Genomic DNA, 7080 nt, shown 5'->3' with positions numbered 1-7080 from the left:
CTGTAGCTTATTTAAAGTCAGATTTTTATTATCTGAGTCTTTGCTGAGATGAAAAGATTGGGTGCCAGGGGTAAGAAGGAGTCACCCAAAGATGAAAATAAGGTCATGAATGTTGACTTGAGAAGCAGCAGGTTGAAATGAAAGCCCCACTTTGGGCTGGGCATGATGGCTCGTGCCTGTAATGCCAGCCCTTTGGGAAGTTGAGGCAAGTGGGTCACCTGAGGTCAGGAGTTCAAGACCAACCTGGCCAACATGGCAAAACCCCGTCTCTACTAAAAATACAAAAATGAGCCAGGCATGGTGGCACACGCCTGTAATCCCAGCTCCTCGGGAGGCTGAGGCAGGAGAATTGCTTGAACCCAGGATGTGGAGGTTGCAGTGAGCCAAGATCATGCCACTGCACTCCAGCCTGGGCAACACAGTGAGACTCTGTCTCAAAAAACAAAACAAAACAGAACAAAAACCCTACTCTGGAATGGCAGGGGAATGGCTGCTGCTGAGAAGACTGTTGCTAGGCCCACTTACAGAGTGTCCAGGGAATCTAGCAGCTTGATCAGGTCTCAAGGCAGTGACTGTATGGAGTCTAGAATTGGGTAGTCAAACATGAAGGTGGCTTGTGGGGATGGGCACATCAAGGCTTCACGGTTTGATATGTGGCCTAAGATTATCTTGCTCCTTTGCTGTAAATTTGTACAGACCGCAAGGTTATTCATTGAAACACTGTCTGCTGTAAATGCAAAATTGAAAAACCTAAATGCTATGCATAGATTAGTTGAATATATTATAACACATCCCCACAATAGAGGTCAATGCAGCTTTTTTAAAAACTGAGGAAGGGGCCGGGTGCGGTGGCTCATGCCTGTAATCCCAGCATTTTGGGAGGCCAAGGCAGGCGGATCACAAGGTCAGGAGATAGAGACCATCCTGGCTAACACAGTGAAACCCCATCTCTACTAAAAATACAAAAATTAGACGGGCGTGGTGGCGTGCCCCTGTTAATCCCAGCTACTCAGGAGGCTGAGGCAGGAGAATCACTTGAACCCGGGAGGCGGAGGTTGTAGTGAGCCAAGATCGTACCACTGCACTCCAGCCTGGGCGACAGAGCGAGACTACGTCTCAAAAAAAAAAAAAAAAAAAAAAAAAACGGAGGAAGAGCTTTATGAACTGCTTGATTTGATTTCTAAACATACTCAAGTGAAAAAAAGCAAAATTCAGGCTGGACGCAGTGGCTCACGCCTGTAATCCCAGCACTTTAGGAGGCCAAGGCGGGTGGATCACAAGGTCAGGAGTTTGAGACCAGCCTGGCCAGCATGGTGAAACCCGGTCTATACTAAAAATACAGAAAAAAAAAAAATTAGTCAGGCGTGGTGGCGGGCACCTGTAGTCCCAGCCACTCGGGAGGCTGAGGCAGAAGAATTGCTTGAACCCAGGAGGTGGAGGTTGAAGTAAGCCAAGATCCCCTCACTGCACTCCAGACTGGGCGACAGAGCGAGACTCTGTCTCAAAAAAAAAAAAAGTAAAATTCAGAGTATCTGTTGTAAGCTACACTTCATGTAAGAAGGGAATATAAGAAAACACACCACTATCAGCTCATTATGCAAAAGAAATACAGGAAGAAAAAGCCAGAAATGAAGGAGTGGTTATTTACAGAGGGTGGATAAAAAGGGTTGGAATAGAAGACAGGAATTGGAATAGGTTAGTGGGCATGAGAAGAGAGCAACATTTCTTTGAGCATCTATTTGTATAGATAGCTTTGGCCTTTAGAACTATTAGTAATGTTTCCAACAGTTCTTCAGTCATACTAGTAGTATTTCAAGTGCTCCACAGCCACATGTGGCTAGCGGCTACCATACTGGACAGTGCAGATAGAGAACATCTCCATCATCCAAAAGGTTCTGTTGGACAGTTTTCTCTGGACCTAACAGTTCCACAGACTCTATATAGCAATCTTGGACCACTACTCTGCTAACTTTTTCTCACACCTTACCTGCTACATGCTATCAGAAACATTCAGGTTGTCACCACCTTTCTTCATGGCCACCCTCCTTCCTATCCGGCCTACAGACTCCCATCTGCACGATTTTGGCCATTCTCATGGTCGCATGTCAACTTTCAATCGTTTCTCTTTCTGACATGCCTGTTCTGCTAACCTCCAACTACAAGTCAATCTGAATGTAAGGCTTGCTTCTACATTTGAGCTGCCTAAGAGCAACTGGAAAAAAAAAAAAAAAAAAAAAAAGACTCTGGTGGGGATCACGGCCATGAGACATGGAGGGGGTACGAGCTCAAGTGCGAGTTTGGCAATTCTTTTGTGTGCAACTGGTCAATTCTCTATACGATTCCTTCTCTACTCTCTTCAAGATCCCTAACATAGTGCTTATCAAACTTTAAAATGCAAACAAATCATCTGGGGGATCCTGTTAAAAATGCAGATTCAGCCAGCGCAGTGGCACATGCCTGTAATCCCAGCACTTTGGGAGGCCGAGGTGGGTGGATCACCTGACGTCAGGAGTTCAAGACCAGCCTGGCCAATGTGGTGAAAGCCCATCTCTACTAAAAACACAAAAATTAGCTGGGTGTGGTGCCGGGCGCCTGTAATCCCAGCTACTCAGGAGGCTGAGGCAGGAGAATTGCTTGAACCTGGGAGGCGGAGGTTGCAGTGAGCCAAGATTACACCACTGCACTCCAGCCTGGGTGACGGAGTGAGACTCTGCCTCCAAAAAAAAAAAAAAATTGCAGATTCTAATCCAGTAGGTCTGTTGTGTATGGGGCCAGAGATTCTGCATTTCTAGCATGATACGCATGCCGCTAGCTCAAGAGCCATGAGCAGCAAGGCCCTAACCCAGTGGTTCTCCAACTTCAGTGTGCACAATTTCCTGCAGGGCTTATTGAAACACGGATTTGGCCAGACTCGGTGGTTCATGCCTGTAATTCCAGCACTTTGGGAGGCCAATGTGGGCAGATCACAAGGTCAGGAGATCAAGACCATCCTGGCTAACACGGTGAAACCCCGTCTCTACTTTAAAAAATACAAAAAATTAGCCGGGCGTGGTGGCACATGCTTGTAGTCCCAGCTACTTGGGAGGCTGAGGCAGGAGAATCGCTTGAACCCGGGAGGCGGAGATGGAGGTTGCAGTGAGCCGAGATCATGTTACTGCACTCCAACCTGGGCGACAGAGTGAGACTCCATCTCAAAAAAAAGAAAAAAACAAAAAAACACGGATTGCTGGACCCCATTTCTGAAGTTTATAACTCAGTAAATCCAGGATAGAGCCTGAGAATGTGTGTTTCTAATAAATTCCCAGGTCATGCTGCCACTACTATTCCAGGGAACACACTTTGAGACCATTGCCCTAAACCACTGCTGGCCTTCTGCCTCCTATTTCACAGAGGCAATTGAGGCTAATGAGTGAGAAGCCCTATTTGAGCTCCTGTGACACCTGCTCTTCCCATATTTCAGCCATCATCACACTACTGAAGGATGTTAATCTGCATTTTTAGTAGGATTCCCCAGATGGTTTCTTTGCATTTTAAAGTTTGACAAGCACTGTGTTATGGATCTTGAAGACAGTAGAGAAGGAATTGTATAGAGCATTGGCCAGAAGAATTTATTTGTAATTAAGAAAAACATTGAGTAAAGAAGGGATGTATTTGTGAACATTCTGCATCCATTTCCCTTCTGGTAACAGTATCCCAATTTTCTTCTAGGGATCTATTTCTCCCTCCAGAATCGAGGTTAGTTTCAGATGGCATTCACTATTCCCAGCTCCAGGAGTAAGCATATGAATCAGGCCTGGACAATCAGATATGCATTCCCCCTGGCTAAGGATAGCTCAAGGATAGGACTATGCCCCAGTCAAAGCTAGTAAGATACATTGAGGCTTTCTGGGACTGCCGAGAGAAGCTGAGACTCATCTCCACTTAACTTCAGTCAAGAAACACTTGAAGATTCGAGAACTATGGCAACTATCTTGCTCCACAAGTGGGGGAAGTTGACAGAGATACAGCCAATGTGCAAGAAGGACAGAAGGAGAGATGACTTGCCATAGTGACATAATTTAGTATCTTGATCAAGCTCTACCCTTGGACTATTATGTGAGATAAAATTCCTTTTTGCTTAAACTAGTTTGGGTTGGGTTTCTCTCACTTGTGAGTAGGCTGTTTGTATGTCTCATTGGCATCCAGTAAAGGACTTTAAGAGCTTTTTCTTAAATTTTCTTAAGGCTAGTTCTAGCCTTATTGAAGAGGATTAAGCAAGGTGATCCCAGAGCTGGAGAGGATGAAGGTGAATGCTTTAAGTGTGGAGATTGGTCCTAATAGGCAGCTAAAAACTATGAGCAGGGATGGGAATTCAAGGCTTTCATTTCTTCGGAGGCTCAGCTGCAGCTGAATGCAGAACCCTAAATGAGAGGCAGCTGCGGGATGCTCACAGAGAATGGCTGGCAACACAGCCTGCGAGCAGTGTGCAGCTTTCCAGGAGCAAGCTGGGGGTGGAGGGTCAAGTATAATAGGGCTCTGGAGTGGCATCCTGAAGCACCCATGCCTGGGCAGACATTCTGCAACAACACTGGGCTACAGCAGCCATGATGGAAAGCAGTGGGACTCAAACCCCAGCCCTCCCCTTGTTCCCTTCTACTGCATACTGGGGTTCATGTACCACCCTGGGTGGGGGACATGCAGGGACTGCAATCACTGCTCCAGTGATTAGGCCCTAAGTGCTCTGCCCTTACGAATGAGATTAATGTCCTTATAAAAGAGGCTTCAGAGAACTGCTTGGCCCTCCTCTCCTTCTGCCATGTGAGGATACTGCAAGAGGAGCCATCTTGAAGGTAGAGTGAGACTTTGCCAGACACCAAATCTGGCCTGCACCTTGAAATCGAACTTCACAGCCTCCAGAACTGTGAGAAATATATTTCTATTTATAAATTACCAGTCTATTGTGTTATAGGGCAGGAATGAACTAAGACACCTAGTTAGGATCTTTCAATCTGTGATCCAAGACACCGAGTTATATCCAGATGGTTCTTATATAGTGTTATCACTATATGTATAGATATACACACACACTTACTATTATCATCTTATCCATGTAGTGTTATCATTATATATCAAACTGTTACAGCAGCCATCTCTACCCCCTTTTAACATTTTCTTTTGGAGGTCACATCCTCCAAGAAGAGTATTTTAACATGAAGTGTGACCTGCCAAAGTGAACAGACTATAGGAAATTCTATGTTAAAAAAAAATCCCACAGAGCCTTCCTGAATCTGCTCCACTTTAATTTTGAAATTTTGTGACCTAACATTTAGGTCCAAGTGTGGATTTCTTAATTTGTCATGCTTTAGACCTTGTTGCTAACTTGCTTGGTTTACAATGTTGATTTGGATGACAAATTCAGATAATACAGAGCACCTGGAATTCCTGACTTTCAGGTCAGCATTGAGAACATCAGGGCTCTCCTGCTGCATGTTACAGATGCAGGATATTGACCTGTTTCCAGGAGACAGGATAGTAATGTTCAGTGCCACCAAGGGGTTCCAGTGTGGCCTGGGAGGAGTGGCTATCACTCTAGAGGGCTTGGAGCATCCTCTCTGTCCCTGGGATGGAACAACAGTAGCCAAAAGCAAGTGGGCAGACTCAATGCTATGTATTCCTGGTAGCTCTGAAAATGACAGAGCATTTGCTCTGGGAACTGCACAAAATGAATGACATTCTAAACTGTTTGACTTCTTACTTGAGAATAAACAAGTGAACTAGGAGTCTCTCTGAGCCTACTCTGGCTCAGGTAGCTGCCTGATAAAAAGAAAAATAAAGAAAAAATAAACAACCAGTAATTATGGGGTACATTCAATAAAAAAGTAAAGTAATCACAGGCGCAGGAGCTCACACCTGTACTCCCAGCTACTCGGGAGGCTGAGGTGGGAGGACTGGTTGAGCCTGCAAGATCAAGGCTGAAGTGAGCTGTGATTGTGCCTCTGCACTCCAACCTGGGTGACAGAGCAAGACCCTATCTAAAAAAGGAAAAAAAAAAGTCAAGTAATAACCACTTAAAAGTACTTTCAAATAATTACACTGGCACATCTAGTCATCTATTGGGGTAAGATTTTATTTCTAAGTTCTTTAAGCTGGAAATAACATGTATTTCAAAAGATAGTCCTAAAAGAAGTGAGGAATTTGCTTCCTCTATAACAAGAATAAAACAAGTTTTTCAAGTTTTTTTGCCATTGAATTATCTGGCTAAAGAGAATGTGTCCCAAAGTTGCTTCAATACACCGTGGCCTAAAGGTTTTAAATAAAACTTAACACTTAACTAAATTAAAACTAGTGTCATATCCAAATGCAAGGAATAAAAAGGGAAATGAATTGTACCAGTTGGTCAGCATTTACTAAACACCTCCCAAAGGTAAAACACAGGGAATGGGTTGGAAAGAGAAGGATGTTGGAGATACTGTGAACACAGAATTGAAGAGTGTGATTGGGGTGCAGGAGAAGAGGGCAAAAGGAGGAGGAAGCAAAGGATGGGAGATTTCCAGTTTGGGTGAACCTGGGGATACAAACAGAACACTCTGACTTATGTATCCCCATGCGGGGTGCTCTCTAATGCCAAATTACAGGAATAAAATTATTCCTGTCAAAGAAATGTTTGACAACTGTATTCAAGAGTATGTCATAACATAGAAATCAATGAAATGATATAGCTATCTCACAGGGTAACAACAATAGCCTCTAGAGAAGTCTGCAAAGGTGAAAAATGGATTAGTAATTAAAGAGCTGACCAGGATTGTCTGTGATCATCCCAGCCTCTGAAATAACATTAACAGAGTCTGAAGTGGTGGCTTCCCTGGCAGCTTATTTCTCCACCAGTCTCCCAGGGCCTACTCTGCACTATCACCTCTGGAAACCCTGGGAAGGGCAGGCCAGGGTTCTCTGCTTCAAACCAAGTCTGGGCCCTAGGGGACACGAGCCCCTCTGTGTTTAGATTACAGTGATTCTTTGAGGCTGGTTTTGTGTCTCTGGTGTGCCTGGACTGCTTCCATGGCACTGATCAGGAAGGGAGTCAGATTGGTCAGGTCGGTGCAC

The 7080-nt window shown here is 44.6% G+C and overlaps 1 protein-coding gene across 2 annotated transcripts in view; it reads right to left on the bottom strand.

Moving 5' to 3' along the window:
* NDUFAF6 (NADH:ubiquinone oxidoreductase complex assembly factor 6) overlaps positions 1-7080 on the bottom strand; it is a 162344-nt gene that overhangs the window by 131179 nt on the left and 24085 nt on the right. The gene's annotated exons all lie outside the window — the stretch shown is intronic.

This window comes from Pan paniscus, chromosome 7 (assembly GCF_029289425.2).
Source record: "Pan paniscus chromosome 7, NHGRI_mPanPan1-v2.0_pri, whole genome shotgun sequence".
Classification (NCBI taxonomy): domain Eukaryota; kingdom Metazoa; phylum Chordata; class Mammalia; order Primates; family Hominidae; genus Pan; species Pan paniscus.
Note: the sequence above shows the minus strand (reverse complement) of the source record. Positions and strands in the feature narration are given on the sequence as shown.